Source organism: Castor canadensis, chromosome 3, assembly GCF_047511655.1.
Source record: "Castor canadensis chromosome 3, mCasCan1.hap1v2, whole genome shotgun sequence".
In the NCBI taxonomy this organism is placed as follows: domain Eukaryota; kingdom Metazoa; phylum Chordata; class Mammalia; order Rodentia; family Castoridae; genus Castor; species Castor canadensis.
The window spans coordinates 196,999,758-197,017,075 of record NC_133388.1 but is presented as its reverse complement, the minus strand read 5'-3'; the positions used below and the strand labels follow the sequence as shown (position 1 = coordinate 197,017,075).

The window sequence follows — 17,318 nt, the reverse complement described above, 5'->3', positions numbered from 1 at the left end:
TGTTCAGCCATTCCACCCAGGCCAGCCCAGGACCTCCACCCATGCTCACCCCCACCGAGCACCAACCCAGTTCCTTCCAGGAAGTGGGAGCCCCATCAGTGGAAGACAGGCTGTTCCTCCCTCTCCTGCCTCCAGGGCCAGCTCTCTTGCCGCCCCCACCAGGATTCTGCCTTAGCCATGGTAATGTAGGGGACTTTGGAGGCACCTCAGGCTAGGCTGTCCCAGGAACTTCCCCCCTGAGGACAGAGAGGCCACCTGGACACTATGCTGATCTGTGCTCCCATGTGCAACAGGGCCACTCCTAGCTAGAAATGGTCTCACCCCAGCCAACATGCAGCTACCCCTTCCCAACACCCCCATCCCCACACCTGTCTCCTTATGGGCTGCCAGCCAACTGCCACAGTCACCCCACTTTGCGTGGAGGCCTTTCTCAAGGTTCATGAACCAGGCTCCCAGCACCCCACCAGGGCAACCCTGCCTGGCACCAAGACACACACTGCTACCCAACCTTGCCTCTGGCTGGGCCCTGTCCCTAACTGCCCTTCTTCCTCCCTGCCAGGCCACCTCTTCCATCCCTCCACCAGCATGACTCTCCTCTTGCCCCAGCCACCCCCTCCCTGGGACAGAGGCCAGATCTAGCTGGATCATCCACCAGGCTGGGCCCTGGCAGCCAGACCACACCCAGTCCTTCATCTCCCCATCAGAGGCCTGAAAACCCCTGTACACAAATGGACTGGATGGTGAGTGGCCAAGACAGCCCCATTCCCACAGGTCAAGTCACAACTTAGACAAGACTTCCCATCCTATGACTGAGAACCAGGTTGGCCTCAGCCCAGCAGGGAGCTCTGAGCTGCATGCACGGAAACACACAGACATGCACACATATGTCAGGACAAGGGACGACCAGACCAGATGCCTGTGCCAGGAAAGGGACCCCACTGTCCTGCAGCAGCCAGCGCACAAGGCCCACCAGAGGTCACATCAAGTCCTCCATATCTTTGGCCCATGTCCTGTCTTCCACCCCACCTGCCTCCATCTGAAAGAGACCCCACACCTAGACAGAGTGTCCCCTTTTCTGAGACACAGTCCCTTGATACCCAGAAGGCTGGAGCCCTTGGTGGACCTCACTGTGGGACACAGACCATCACCACCCTCCCTGGAGCAGCCCAGCCTGGTCCTGGATGGACACACTGGACTCGCAGGTACATCCAAGAAAGCACCTTCCACACATGCAAGTTCCCAGGCCATGTCCAGACAAGAGGTCCCATCTACATTCACACACACGGCCAGGCTGGTCCCATAGCCCTGGCACCCCACTGCCTGCCCCTCAGCCTTGAACTGGAGCGCCCAGGGCTCTAATAGCGAATGCTGGCAGCTGCTCCCCGCTATGAGCCATGATTGTGTCATGCAGGGTGTTGGGTCAGAAATTCTATGGCTCTAGGGTCTGAACCAGGAGGAACCAGGCTTGGAAGCCACCCTGGCCTGGGCAGTGGGACTACGTGCCCACAGTCCTGGCACTTTCCCCCTGGGACCCACTCAGGCTGGTGCTGACCTCTGCTCTGTTCTGCCCAATCTCCAAGGCCCCCAAAGGTCAGAGACCAGAATGGTCATGGTGTCCCAGACAGCATGGAGTTTCTCAGATTCACTTGGCGCTAACGGTCCCTATTAGGTGGCCAGCCATGACCCCCACATAAAGGCCCTGCCAGGAACACAGAGGCCCCAGGGAGTCCCTTGGGCCTGGTCTCCCAAGTGGGAACAGCTCAGGCTTCCCCCAGCTCACCAGCCTTACCCTTGGCTGCCGTGGGCACACTGCAGAATCAGGTCCCATCCTAGGTCAAAACGCAGATGTACATCTTGTGCACATAGTGGTCATTGTAGCTGTGGGGACATACCACACACAGACAGTTCAAACTACACATGCCCACCTAGATGGAGCCAGGCCATAGGCCCACAGCCCCGCGCATGGAGGTGCGGCCACAGCTCCTTCTCAGGAGTCCGGGATAGTACAGAGCGGGAGCCTAGGGGTCATCAGCATGCAGCCAGCACCAAGCAGCCATGTAGCCCCTCCCTGACACCTGACCCCAACCCTGAGCAGCATCAGACCCCACCCCAGCACCCTCAGGGAAGGGGACTTCTGTCTTGGGGCGGGGAGCCCATCCCCCACCCCACCCAGCCACCTGTGCTTGCATAGGAGGTGCAGAGCCACTATGGCCTGTTCCTATCATGGGGCTGTCCAGGAAGCTGCAGTCCCCCAGGCTGGCCGGACCTTGAGGCCTTATGATGTGGTGGTTACTTTTCCCAGAAGTGGGCAGGGCAGCAGACAATGTATACACCTATGCACAGAGGAAGAAGCTGTGGCGAGGCTGGAACCACAGTCCATGAGTGGTCCAAGCTCCAAGTCCAGGATCAGTCACTGTCCAGTTCACAACCCTCATCCGCCCCATGATGTCCCTTCCCTGGACCCACTGTCTAGTCCTGGGAAATAAGGGAAGTCCCAGGACCCCTGTGTGATGGTCTCGCACAGGTCTCCAAGCACAGGCCACAGCCCCATCCTCACAGCAGTCCTGGAAGATACCTCTCACCCCATTTTATCAATGGGGAAACTGAGGCTCAGACTGCAGTCAGAGGCACTCTGGGGGCTGACATGGGATTCAGAGCCATCCAGAGTGCACCTTCTATGCATTTTCTCCTTCAAACAGCCGAGCCTCCAGTTCACATCTGGGCTGAGGAAGCCCTGTCTATCACCCTGTGCCTGTCCATCCCGGGGATCCCCTCTCCAGTCCACCAGAAACCAGGGCCACCAGAGTCAGGCAGGCAGGAAGGGCTCAAGAAATCACAGAGGGAGCCAAGGCCATGGGCCAAGGCCCTGGGACGCACGTCAGAGGAGCCCATGGAGCCGCGGGAAAGAGCTCTGACCTGGCCTTGGGAGGCCACATCCAAAATAGCCAGCCCAGCCCGGTGAGAGGACTCAGCTGGGCGCACGTAGGCCTCTCAGCCCAGTGCTGCCAAGCTGGTTCAGGAAGGTCACAGCTATTTCTGAGCTGGCCTGGTGGTGAAACACAGCTCCAGCACCCCCAGAGCCAGCCCACGGGGGGTAGCTGAGACCCAGAAGGGTGGGTTTCCCAGGTCGTGGTGGGGAGAAGGGCCCCACAATGCCACAGGTTCCTGTGGTGCCAGGAGCCATCACAGCCTCCACAAGCCTGGGTGCGTTAGTCTTAATCCCCCACTGGCATTTCAGGCCATCACAGGGGCCAATGCTGTGCTAGCACAGGGGAGCAAAGCAAAGATGTTGACAGGTCCCACAGGCAACACAGAGGGCAGGACATGGGCCTCGGACTCTGAGCACACAGCTGGAAGATGTGTGCAGTAGGGATAAGCCTGGGCATAACACATAATGTCACTCGGGGTGCACACCAGCCACCTCACGCTTGCCCAGCCTCAGACCCCTGCAGGCCACACTCCCAAGATGCTGGTGCTAGGCCCAGCTGGGTGCAGCCTCCCAGCACTTCTCCTACCCTCTGGGTCTTGGTCAGGCGGCGCCAGTGAGCAACTCACACACGGGGAAGCCAAGGCTCAGAGAGGCATCAAACTCAGCCCGTGTCCCCAAATGCAGGCTTCCCACCAGGTGCCCTCCCATTGCCTGGCCAGGGTATCTGCCTCACCCAAGCATCATCAGCTCAGGAGTCTGGCCTAGTTCCCCTCCTGGATCCTCCATTGTGAGGTGTGTGTTGTTGAGTACCTCCCACAACCTCTCTGTGCCTGTTTGCTCATCCGTAAAACAGGTTCTCTGGAAGCCCACCCTTTATGGAGATGCCTTGGATCTGAAGGACATTTCCTTTTCCCAGAGCCCTTGCCCACGTCCCTGGCTCTCACACCATGCCAGGCGCCCACTGGGGCTGAGATGCCACGAGATCCAGGGGAGCCCCCACTCATGTTGGTGCTATGGAGCCTCCACCGGGAGGCAGCGCTCCAGTGTCTACTTGGGGTACTCAGGAACCTGTGTCAAGAGGCCTCCTTCCTGCAAGACTTCTGTGCAGTTATTCCAAACATGGAGATCCTGGAGAGAGGGCAGCGGTGGGGAAGGGAGATTCATGGTTCTGACAGTAGCCACTAGCACGCGGTACCTCAGGGAACCCCACCTCAGCAATGTCAGGCCGGGTCACATGGTACCCCGACTCCAGGCCCAGTCCAAGTGGGCAGCAGGAAGCCATAGCTCACAGCTGCCCCTGCTACCATGTGGCCATCCTGCCAAAGCTTCCCAAACAAATGACAAGTCCAGGAGGTGGGCATAGGGCCTGGGCAAGCAGAAGCCCAGACAGCTTGCATTGCCTGTGTGAGCACCCGTCCAGCTCACAGGAGAAAAAGAGGAAAACTGCTCTCTGGGCATTGGAGGACCAGACCAGCAGCCGGGAGCAACCCCTCAGGGAGAAGCCTATAGGCACGTCACAGAGCTTGTAGACGGGGACTGTGAGCTGCCCTCCCTCCCACATACTCGCCAGGCATCACCATGGGTGCACAGCAGGGACAGGCAGGAGGCCACAACCACCAGGCCTAAGAGAGCTGGGGAGCCAGGCACAGAGAGGGCTCCCACAGCCTTCATCTTACCCCAAGCACAGAGGGCTGCCACCAACAGCTGGGGACCCTTAGGGATAGAGGGAGTTCAGAGGAGCTGGTCTCTGCCCTGCCAACTCCAGAGCCCTAAACATGGACCCCAGCTAGGAACTTTGCCCCACTTGGCGACACTATGGCCAGGCCACTCGCACAGGTGGGACAGACACGGAGGCTCCCAGGCTTCCACCAGCAAGGCCAGGCAAGGACTCGGGAAGGCAGCCACTGCCCGGCACCTTGGGGACCAGGAGGCCCTTGGCTGTACTTCCTTCAAGGCTAGGCCCTGGGGACCTGCAGGGAACAGACAGACAGAAGCAAATACCCCCATAGACCACCAGAGGAATAAGGAAGACAAGTTACCTGCAGAGGTGGAGGAGGGGTTTTACAGAGGCAGCCCTGTCCCCAGGATCCCACTCACGGCTCACTCACAGAGCTCCATGGCCTCAGCTCTGCCAGGGCAGGAGGAGGCCCCTGCCCAGTACCAGTGGGCTCCCATCGGTTCTCCAGCAGCTAGTAAGTTCCCACAAGGCCCGTCCAGAAACCCTGGGGGCAGGGCCAAGGGCACATTAATAATCTCTTTCACAGACCTCAGGGTCCTGCCTGGCCAGCCCCGAGAACAGGCTGTTTTAACATTTCCTCACTGAGATAAAATTCCACTAAGGTGAAATCCCCCAATCTCACCATTTTAAAGCATACCTTCCCATGTTTTTCAGTAGACTCACAGTGTCACACACTCATCACCACTATGGAATTCCAGAACAACTTCATCACCCCAACAGACTCTAGCCAGGTGCCACAGTACACGCCTGTCATCCCAGCACTTGGGAGGCTGAAGTAGGAAGATCTCGAATTCAAGGCCAGCCTGGACTACATAGTGAGACCCTGACTCAAAATTTAAGAAAGAGTGGGGGAACACAGCATCCATGAGCAGTCACCTCTCCTTTACCCACTCCCCAGCCCCTGGCAAGTACAGGTGGACTATTTAAGTATCTATGGATTCACCTATTCTGGACATTTTCATAAATATGGGGTCACACTCATGGACTCTCGTGACTGGATTTTCCTACATAGCTGATATAGCCTAGTATGTCAGTGCTTCACTTCTTTTACTGGCTGAGTAATATTCCACAGTAGGGACATGCCACATTTTATCTGCTCTCAGCATTTTGGGTCATTTGCAGGTCGGTTTCAGTTTTATTGTATGAACATAGCAGGGGCAGGGCAGGCAGGCAGTCTTTTTTTGGGGGGGTAGGGTTGAACTCAAGGCCTTCACCTTGAGCCACTCTGACATCCCTTTTTGTAATGGGTAGTTTCAAGATAAGGTCTCACGAACTATTTACCTGGGCTGGCTTCGAACCAAGATCCTCCTAAATCTCTGTCTCCTAAGTAGCTAGGGTCAGGCGAGTCTTAACAAGCATGCCCACCATCTGTTCTGCAGAGACCCGGGTAAAAGAACACACAGACAGGACCAGGAAGCTTGGGGTCTGGTGAGCCCAGGGGGGAGTATGGGATATGGCAACAACACAGGTAGGACAGCAGGACCCAGCCCATGTCTGGGGACACTGGCTCAGCTCCCTTTCAGGCCTAGCCGGGCTGTGCCAAGGGAGAACAGGGCTGGTGCTGGGCAAGTCAGGAGGGGAGTGGAGGAGGGAGATCCCAGCGGCAGAGGGGCTGGGTCCTGATCAGGGAGGGCAAGAGACACCCCTTGAAGGCCACCCTACTCCCTGAGAGACTTCGAGGGTGGGAAAGATTTATCAAAGCACTTTTCAAAATCACAAGACAACCCTTACACATCCCATCGGCCCCAGGTGAAAGTTTATTTAGTTCATTCAGACAGAACAGCAGGAGGCAAGGCCAGCTCCCAGGAGGACAAGAGCCTGAGTGTTTATAGCTGCAGGACACTGAGCACTAGGTTAAGATGGGAAAGAAGAGATATGGCTGGTCACTGTCCTACAGGGCTGGACACTGCCACACGTGTGTCCAGCCACACTTGACTTTGCAGAGTCCGGGCCCCATCTCAGCATACATGGTGGGGAAGATATCCCTAGACTTGGATCATCCCTGAGAGATCTTGGGACAATGCTACACAGGACACCAAGGAACAGGCTGTCCCCTCTTGCCCTAACAGATCCAACAGAGAAGGGGCAAGGTAGGCGTCCTGGGAAGGGAACAGCTGAAGCAAAGGCCAGTGGCAGGAAGGTCAACAGCAAGGGAAGGAAGCCTGGATGGGGAGAAGGCAGCACTGGGCTCTCAGACCTGACAGGGCTTCACAGTCCCAAATCTAGGGCAGTCATGGAGTCAAGTGCAAGATGAAGACATGGAAAATCCCAGCAGCCCAGACAGGATGGAAGAGCTGACAGGTAACATGTAATGCCCTAGTGCAGGGTCACTTAGGGTGACCAGGAATCTGGCATCTGTGCAGAGCCAGCCCCCGCCCCCCCCCAACCCCCCAGCATCCTAGGACTCCTCTCTCTCGCCCACACCCTGCCCCCTATACCTGCTGATACCTAAGTGAGACCATGACCTTCTCTGTTCAGACCCTCCCTCTGCTCTCATCACCAAGAAGGGACACCTAAATCCTGACTCCCCTCTGACCTCTGACCTCCTATTCTACCCTTTCCTCACTCTGCACCAGCTTCCCCCACCTCAAGCAATTCCTGCAACACAAGTACAGTGCTGCCTCAGGGCCTTTGCACTGGCCGTACCTTGCCAGAAGGCCTCTCTGCCCCTTCAGTGGGCCTCCTTGTCATCAGTGGGATCTTAGGCCTGCATCCTACCAGGCCACCTCCCTACACCCAGTCCACCAGCCCCCCACGCAGTCACTCGACATTGGCTGACCCTTTGCTTACATCAACCTGCCGGCTCCTCTCCCTACAGAGCAAGAGTGGTGGTGCCACCCTTGTTTGTCTGGTTCTCAATAGGACTGCAGACAGCAGGTGCTCCACCGATGTGAGAAAGCATTTAACCACCCTGTGAGAGGAGGCAGGGCAGAGACTAGCATGTGCAATAGGTGGATAAGGACAAGGGACAAGGTGCACCAGTAAGGGTGAAGCGAGCACCCTCGATAGGCCTGCTCCTTCTCACTGAGCCCCGCCCCCCCAGGGGCCTGGGGCTAGCTCAGCAACAGTGACCAGAGCACCTGGCCAGCTGGACCCCAAGTCACTTAGAAGTCCAGCAGTCACTTCCTAAGCTACTGTGTGTGTGCCACCCATTAACACCATGCAGCCCCTTGTGGCGAGACGGAATCAAGAAGCAAAGGAAACAAGAGGGGCTCCTTGCCCATGCCTCTCAGTGGCTGCCTCCCCCTGGAGGCCCTCCAGGGTCCCCACCCCAACAAAACCATTCAAAGCCATGGTTCTGGGTTCCCCCACAGGTCACCAACCTGCTGAGCCCCATATTAAGCATCAGGCACCACACAGTGCTCTCCCCTCACTGTCCCATGTGGTCCACAGTCCTGAGAGGCTGCCCTTCAGTCTTACCCATTCAAGAACCGGTCCCCTCTTCCTGCTGGAGTGTTAAGGAGGCCTCCAGGGTGCCCTGCATGGGTCCTTGTGTCCTGCCACCCAGCCTTGGCCACTTGCTGCCACCTGCCTAGGAACCCTTCATGCCTCTCCTCTGCCTCCCAAATCCCACCTTCTTGGAGGCTCTCCCACCAGCCCACACTCACTGAACACCAGCTGGGCACCTTGGACGTGCTCAGGGGCCGAGGCAGCTCATGGGGTGAAGGGCTGGGTCCCCAGTGTGACAGTGAACCTGGCTACAGCAACCAGGTGGTGGACTTCATGAGGCCAGTGCTCCCAGGACACCAAATGATGCAGCTGCACAAGGGGAAAGGGGCCCACAGTTCCTGGGAAACCCTGCCCCACTGAACCCTCCAACAACACAGTAAGACCCCTACCCTCAGGAGAGGGTCAGAGGGCAAACCTTGTCCCGCACCATCAGTGAGGTGCACTGTGCTGGGACACATCGGATTGAGATGACCCTGTGCCAGGCCAGGCTGGGACAAGCAAGGCCAGCCCCCTTCACTCACGCGGGGCTCCAAACTCAGCTCAGAGCCCCAACACTTACTGCCCCTCCCACTCAGCAGCACCCTGGCACCCCAGGGACCCCAGCTCCCCTGCACAATGCCCAGCACTCATGGGTCAGGCCTTGAATGCAGGAGGCCTTCCTGCTGGGCTTTCTGTCCTCTTAGATTCACTTAGCATCTCACGGGACAGCGAGGCGGATGCAGTACAAGCAGGGATCAACTCCAGCTCTCCTTGCCTGGCCTTGGGGAGGCCCTCGAAGCAGGGGTACCCCGTCCCAGAACCACAGAACAGCATGTCCAGTGCATGTAGCGGACACTTAGGACCAGCCAGTGACATGGCCCCCCCACCCCAGAGCACTCCAGAACTGTGCTCAAGAGATATCCACCGCCGCCCTGCTGGCCCCCCCACCCAGGTCCCGATGGATGGCCTGTGGTGGCCAGCACACTCATGGGTCCCACCACAGCCCAGGCCTCGTGCTCACGTCCCTGTATGTGGGGAAGGGACCGAGGGAGCACTCTTGTAGGGAAACCCCCAAGGTGGTCCCGGGCAGAGCTGTGCACGTATCAGATGAAGAGCCAGAGCCTTCCTCAGGAGAGGGGAAAGGGAGGAGGCGAGAGAGAAGTGGGGGGGGGAAGAAAGAAACTAAGGCTGAGGGGAGCTGCTGCTGGGCCTCCCCATGGCTGGCATGAGTGGGACTGTCTGATCCCTGAGCCCACCCGACTCAACTCCTAAAGGCCGAAGGTCCACACAGGCAAGAGACAGTCAAGAACACAGGCCACAGGTCCCCCCGGGTCAATGTCCCTCCCAGGGCCAGTAAGGCCCAGCTGGCAGTGTCCGTGGGAACGGTCCCCAGCCCCCGACAACCACTCAGGCCATCAGTGGACACTGGGGTGCCACAAATGCCAGGGTAGCTAGACATGTCCATAGGGCAGAAGCCCATGGAAGTCTCCTGCAGACTAGGGGGCTGACCTGGGAGTATGTCCTGGGGGCCTTGAGGGAGGAGCCAGAGGCTTGGGGGAAATGGCAAAAATATGGCACTGCAGGGTCATAAGCACCCAACTGGCGTCATCTGTGTCTCCAAACCTGCTGGCTGACCTCTCCACTTCACCTCCTCAGCCCTCACCCATGCCCCTCAGAGCCTGACTCCACTCCTAGAGGCCCAACCCTTCCTAAGGCCACACTCCCTGCCTGTAGCGTCTCCCCAACTCCCCTCTCCTCCACATCTCCTCTCCCTCCAGCCCCACCCAGGGTGGTCTATGTGACATCAGTTCCTTCCTCCAGCTTCCAGGACCCCACACCCACAGCACACAGATGCTCCGGGCTGAAGCTGGAGTGGCCTTGCCCATTTCCTGTGAGTTTCAGGGGCCAGGGCCCTTCTGAGCCTCCTCTGAACCTGGGGCCCATAGCAAGGGACGGATGGCTGCTGGATGGACTGATGGACCCCAGATGAATGGCTCAGGCCCCACTCTAGCCCATGTGCCATAGTCCCCCCTCCGCCCCGCCCCGGCTCCCAGCCCCATCCAACTCTGTTCTCCCGGCTCCCTTCCCCCCAGGCTCTGCCTAGGGACTCCATAAGCACAGACCCCCAAGCTGCTGGCTGTCCTCACAGGCCTGTGGGCCCCTTGGGATGGCCCTTCCGGTGACTTCCTGCCAGGGAGGATGGGGGAGGGTAAACAGACCTCCAGATGGCTTCCTGCGGCTGGGCAGCGTGGGAACTGCCGGCCAGCCAAGGAGGCCACTGAGGGGTGTTGGGAGCAGGGAGGCCTGTATTGTCCATCAGCAGAGGCCTCCCGACATCCCCAAAAAGAGGGCTTCATGCCTCACTGACAGAGGGGGAAAATTACAGTGGAGGCCAGCAGCAGGACTCCTATGAACCAATCAGTACTCCTGTTATCAGCCCTGGGGTGGTGGGGGCAGGACACAGCAATTGTGTTGGGGTTCACCCTCCCCCTCCCAACAACCTGGAGCCCCCTCTCTCTGGCCTCATCCATAAACAAGGGTCCAGGGCTGGTTCCAGGCCACTCTGCAAGGACACACAGACATGCCAGCAACACCACCTGCCTTCCATCCTGCACTGCCACTTCCCAGCCATGCTACCCGCAGGGTCCAGGTACAGCGGTACCACCAGGCTGTCTTGAGGATAGATCGGGTATCTTAGGCAAAGGGCTCAGCAGGGGTCATTACAGGTAATGCTGATCCTCCAGGCCTCAGCTCTGGGGTGCAGCCAGCTCGCCCTTCCCTCCAAACTGGATACCCACCTCCTCCCAGAATCCCACCTTACTAAACCTAACTATCTGGCAAGGAGGTCCCCTTCCTGCCATACCATGACCTTGAAGTCTTAGGGACACAGGCTCCAGGAAGGTGATTGCTGTTCCCTGCAAGTTCTGCTCAGGTTTTGGGTCCCTCTGGTTCAGGACCACCAGTCTCTGCCTATTCCTATCCCTCATGGAGCCAGAGCAGACCTGGGTAGTCCCCCAGGAGACAGGAGCAAGGCCAAGCCAGTAGCCTACATCCTATCCCATCACATAGCATCCAGGACAGCAGCAAGGGGGTGACAGGGGCACAGGGCCAGCAGCATCAACCTTCCCTCTCCTCTTGCCCAAGGCTGTGCTGATGGAACAAAGAGACTTCCACAGGTGCCTGATGCTTATCCCTGGCCATCCAGCGCTCCTTTACAAGAGACCACCACCGGGGAGGGGGCTGGTTAAAAAACAGCTTCATCCAGACCTAAGGACCAGAGCTAAAGGTGTCGTCATGGGGGAGGCCCACAGTCGAGAGCCGTGAGCTGAGGCACAGTGCACACAGTGGACAGTAGTCCTGCTGTGTTAAGTTAAGCCTATGCCAGGGAAGCCCAGAGCCCAGGACCAAGAGGTGTTTCCCAGGGCTGTTTAAGCTTTTATACCAAGCATGCCCAAGTCTTTGATCAAAACAAGTAAGCCACTACAGATCCCCAGCTGGCCCCAAGAGCACCACCTGAAAGGCAGGGAAACTGAGGCACCTCCCAAGGTCACAGGCCCAGGAGAGAATAAAGAGCACACTCACACCTGCTGCATTCATAAGCATCGTGGCTTGGGTGGCTGGGGCTCAACCATCCAAGGTATCCAAGGCTTTTGTGCTCATCCCCCAGCTGTCTGCTACAGACCTGGTAGTCCCCTCCAGGATGCCCCTGTCCAGATAAGAAAGCAGGCCCAGAGAGAGCAGGGCAGGCCCAAGGTCACCCAGAGAGGCCAGCAGAGCCAGGGCCATGCCTGTGACTCCCAAGGGCCCAGTGAAGGGGGACAGAGAGGTCACTGTGGGGAGGGGCAGTCGGGAGCCCCAGGCACCCCCAGGCACCCTCTGAGCTTCACATGGCAATCCCAGCAAATGATGGGCCTCTGGGCAGCTGGCCAGCGGGAAGCAGAGCCCTGAGGAGGGAGGAGGGGCCTCAGTGCTGACCCTGGCGTGGAGATTAAAGGAGTGAAATGTTTGCCTTGGCAGAGGACCCAGGACCAGACCAAGGGAGGGAAGGGGCTGGCACTCCAGGCATCAGTACATGATGCCAGGGAGGGCTGTCAGGAGGAAGGGGCACCCTATCTGAAGTACAAGCAACATGGATGAGCAGGTGAATTCCACAGTGTGCTGGGACAGTGATGGACAAGGGGCAGGCAGGCAGGGACCCTGGGCGGGGTGTTGGGATCTTCCGAACCAAGCCGAGCCTGTTCCTGGAAGCCTGAGTCACAGGAGGGCCCCAGGGCCAGAGAGCAGCCGGGAGCCCTGGTCCCGTGGGAAGGGGATGGGGCAGGCCCGCCCGTCGCCTGCCCACCTCCTCAACTGGGCCAGCCCTGGCTTCGGGTGTGTGGCGGGTGAGGCTGGGGCCATGGGAACAGGCTCCATTGCTCCCAGGAGGGATGGGGGATGGAGGAGCCAGTGACAGTGGGTCCAAATCCACTTTGCAGAGGGGAAACTGAGGCCCAAGAGGACAACCTCCTGGCCAATGACACATCATCAATTAAAGAAGCTCTCAGGTCGCCAGGCCTGCACGCTAGAAAGACTGAGGCAGACAGCACAGTTAGGCCCCAATTTCCCAGCTCCACACCAGCCCCCAGCCACAGACCCAAGGCCTCCGAGCCTGTGTTTAAACGTACCCCCCGGAGCTCACTCCCAAGACCTCCACAGGCCACCACCCCTGCTCCAGAATACTCCATGTCACTCACTTTCCAGGGTAAGTCAAGGAACGGAATCACCGTGCGCTGTAGCCCGGGGCTACCAACCACCCATAGGCAGCACCTGTAGAGAATGTGAGGCTGCTGGGAGTGTGCACCTCAAACACACCAAGTAACCAGGAACACTTCCCCAATCCACAGTTACTGATCTGGTCCTGCATCGTGCTTGCAGGTGCACAGTGGAGACCAGCAGGCTGATACCCACACCAGGGACCACCCAGCAAGAAACCTGGGCCCTGATACCTCTTCCAGACCTGGCTACTGGACCACCTGGCCTCTTACAACTGCTGGGACCCACTGGCTTCTTCCCATGCCCCCAGCCCTGCTAGGCACTCACCAGGGACAACTGCCCCACGTGTCCATCGGGTCTCCTCCTTTCCTGACAGCCTGAACAGACCATCCAGGGTCCTGTGTCCCATCTAGGACTCAGCCATGCAGAGACAGACACAATAAAGTTGGGAGCTGGACAGAACCAGGCAGAGAATGGTGGGGCCAAGGCCTGAGAGCTGAGCAGGAGGGGTTATGCCCCACTTGGGTCTGATTTCTGGATCACTTTTTCCTAAACTCCTCCAGACCAAGGGCAGAGGACAGCAGCACCTCACATCAGCATGGTGAAAGGTCACAACCTTTAGAAGTATGAATTCTGGTCCCAGAGAGGGTGACAACCCCACTCCACCAGGGCACCCAGGCCCGGAAGCAGGTGTCTCCACATCTAAATGCCCACCCCTACTGAGGGCTCGCAGGGAACATGTATCCTGGCATATTCCTTCTCTCACAGGAATATCTCCTAGCCAGCACAAGGGACTCAGGTCACTGCGGCCTTCCGAGAGCAAGCCACCACTGCCAGAAGCCATGGAACCTCAGGAGGAAGCAAACCACACTGACCTTGCCTTATACTCTATAGCAGGTGGACAATGTGTCCTGCTGTGGCAGGGGTCATCAGGACCGGATCAGGAGGGGTACCACAAACCCTGGCAAACACCTTCCCAGAACCTTGTTTTCCTCCCCTGTAAAGCACAGCCATCACCCCTGCTGTGGTGGCAGAACACGCAACAATGACCAGAGCTGCACTGGACACAACTGCCAACCCTGGAGTGACCAGTGTCCACCCAGCCTGGCTTCCTTGCCAGAAACAGTGAGAGAGGCTGAACTCTGGGCTTCCAGCCAGCCAGCAACCCACCCAGAAGATACCTGGCATTTGAAGGCAAGATCCCAGAGAACACAGCCTAGGCTGTATTGTCCCCACATCCTCAGTGAAGCTCACAGATTCAGAACACTCAGCCATCAACTTCACAGTCACTGTCCCATGTGACACAAGGGACACTAAGACTCAGAGGGTGGCATGCCCAAGCTGGCAAAGTCTAGCCAGCCCTTGCCAGGGTCACACCACCACCACCACCTCTGGCCCCAACCTACTTCATTCCCTCCATGTCACCCATCAGCAGAAGCGACCTTTATCCTCCAAGTGCAGGAGCCCAGCCAGGGCTGTCCTGCTCGCAGCGGATCAGGTCCAGGCGCACAGTGGATGCTCACGCTCTGCTGGCTCGGTGAACAGGGAATGCCATGCTGGCTGCTTAGAGCCAGGTCACAAACACATGAGGCCCACCACCCAGATGACGGGAACCCCCTGCCCATTCACGGACCCTTCCCCAGAAAAGAGACATGGTACCACGGCAATCAACATGGACCCCTGGCCCAGATGGCCAGTGTTCAAATCCCCATTCTTCTGCCAGCCGAGTACCCCTTTGTATGTCACTACCTCCTACCCAGCTGCAAGACAGGATGATAACCTCACACCAGGCAGTCCTCCTTACTGGAAGGCCGAGCAAGCTAAAATGCACCAAGGGCCATACGGTCACAACTAACACCACCACTGTGCCACAGTCACCACATGACTGGCACCTGGTCACACAGGACTGGGGACCCAGGGTCACACACTAGGCAAGGCCTACTTACTCTGAGCACGGCAGGAAGGGCTCTGGAGCAGCACAAGCCTGAGTAGGTAAGAGGAGGAAGTGCCCTATGTGCCCAGCAAGGATGGCACTGGGGCCCAGCAATGACCACTCTGCATTGTGCCAGCTCCTCATAGCAGCATGAGCCCCTGGCACGGGCACCCCAGATCTGACACAGAGGCCTGAAGAGAAGTCTGGGCCACAGGTGGGAGATACAGCAGTAAGGCCCATGTGTCCGGGACCTCAGGGAGGAGTGGAGTTCCCAAGTGGAGATGGCTATGCAGCGCTCCCTCCCCAGTGCCCCTCCCCAAGGGCCCCAGAGGAAGTCAAGACCTGAGTGCCCACACACACAGGGTAGGCAGAGCTCCTGAGCCTCAGTCCACTCCAGCCCCAAAACTTGGCCAAGTCAAGAGACTGCAGGCCTGATGAAGGAAGGCTGGCTTCCTTAGGTGTCATAGGGCCACCATCCCCACTGAGGCGGAGCAGTCTGCTCCTTTTCTGAATTGTCTTTTGCACAGCAGTCTCGGCCCAGCTCAAGGGGGACAAGTGAGGTCCTTGGGGTGACGATCTGAGGGGCACCCAGTGATGGGAGACACTGAACCCTCCACCAGGTGAACCCCTACCAAGCCTTCAATACCCACAGTCCATCACCTCCCTCAAACCCACATCTACACCATGACATGTGCCCCATCCACTCCACCTCAGTGTGGCTCCCAGCTGTGCCATCGGTGGTCCCAGCACCCTAGGCTGGAGCTCCACCCTCTAAAGGGCTGGCCTGTCCATACTCACAAAATCAGAGAGCTGTAGCACCCCCCACACCCACACTCCACCACAAGCCTGAAACTCAGGACATCCTCTTGCTCCAGGGGCCCCAGCAAGTTGGTCCTGCAGGGCCAGTGCAAGTAGAAGGATGAAAGGGAGTCGTCTTTACCAGCTGCTCCTCACACCTATTCTGCCCCCATTTCACAGGTGGGGAAAGTAGGGTGAGACATTAAGCCCTTGCAGGCTCTAGGATGCAATCTCATAGACAGAGTTACAGGAACCAGAGAAGGCCAGGGTAGCCAGGGTGGAGACGGGACAACTAATAAAGTGCCCCGATGGCCACTTGAAGGGGGATAGCCCAGCAGGCAGCTATCAGGCAGAGCAATCAGGCAGAGAGCACAGTGTGGGCAGGCCAGAGAACCACCGTACATCCCCTGGCTGCTGCAGTCAAGTTCTGGGCCTTTCAGGAACCAAGGCAAGCCCAAGAAATAATCACTGCTGCCTGCCAACCACAACCCCAGCAGCTCCCAGTTCTGTCCCAACTCTGGACAAATGCCACCCAGACACCAGCCTTTTATGGTTTCCATGTCACATCACCCTAGTGAGGACCTCTAGGAGCTGCAAGGTCACCATTTGGATGTAAGTTCCCAAGGAAGTCAGGTGCGCAGGCCTTGCCCACTCTTGCAAGCAGCAGAAGCGGTTCCAAACCCACTCACAGCACCTCGGGGGCCAACTCTGGGTGCTGCTTCCCAACCCCCCAGCAGTGAAGTCAGGTTGCTATTCTGGCATATTCCCGGATTTACACCACGGGACTAAGTAATGCTCAAGGTGGGGTCTTAACCCCGAGGAACCTGGGACAGGTGGCTGACCTGGTTATGCAGCCAGTACAGGTGGGGAGGTGAGGTGCAGCCATCTGCTCAACCCTAGCGTAGGTCTGAGCCAGGAGGGGCGTTGGGGTCCGACCTTCTGGTGAGACCTACTGACCTCAATATCCTCCCCTGAGGCAGGAATCCTGTGGGGGTTCTATGCCCCAAACTATGCACTTGGGGAAACTGAGGCATTCAGTTTCCGTTGGGAGGATGGGACCGTTGGGAGGATGAACAACTGGTAGGACTTGGAGGAGAGGGGGGTCTTCCACACCCCTAAAAGCGGGAGCTAAGTCACCCGGTCCAACCAGGGCTGTCCGCTTGCTCGCACGGGGGGAAAACGGCGGGTTGCGCCGGGTGCCCGGCCTCCCCGGGGCTCAGACCCTGCACGTGGCAACCACCAGGCCCACGTTCACGCGGGAGACGCGGCAGGGCACAAGGTCCGGGTCCGGGTCCGCGCCGGCAGGAAGCAGGGAGCCCCGCGGGCTCTCCCCTGCGCGGCCCCGAGGCGGGCGGCGGGCTCGCGCGCGGACGGCCCCCCACGCGCCGGCACAAAGCGCCGCGCGCCCCGCGCGCCCCCGCCCGAGCGGCGCGTTGGAGACTGACCTGGCGGTCCGGGTGCCGGCGCCGGCACGACGGGCGGAGGGCTTGGGGCGCGCGCGCGCAAAGGCGCGGCCTCGGCGCCGCCGGCTTCGGGCGCGCGCCCGGCCCGCGGGTCACGTGGGCACGGTCCAATGGGAGCGCCCCACACACCCGCGGCCGCGCGCACGACCAGGAGCCCTTCCCGGTTAGGCGGAGGCTGGCGCGGCCCAGGGGGCGGGAGGGGGCCTGTCCTTGTCTCCGTATCCTCGCAGGCCGGGTAAAGGAAGAGGGCCAGCGGCTGGCAGGTGTCGGCAGGGT

General features: G+C 58.9%; 1 protein-coding gene across 1 annotated transcript in view; it reads right to left on the bottom strand.

Moving 5' to 3' along the window:
• The window catches only part of Ptp4a3 (protein tyrosine phosphatase 4A3), a 34,611-nt gene extending 17,511 nt beyond the window's left edge, over nt 1-17,100 (bottom strand). The window contains exon 1 of the mRNA XM_074069307.1: nt 17,025-17,100. The gene's annotated coding sequence lies outside the window, so the exon portion shown is untranslated. The remainder of the gene's footprint in view (nt 1-17,024) is intronic.
• Between the last annotated feature and the right edge of the window lie 218 nt (nt 17,101-17,318).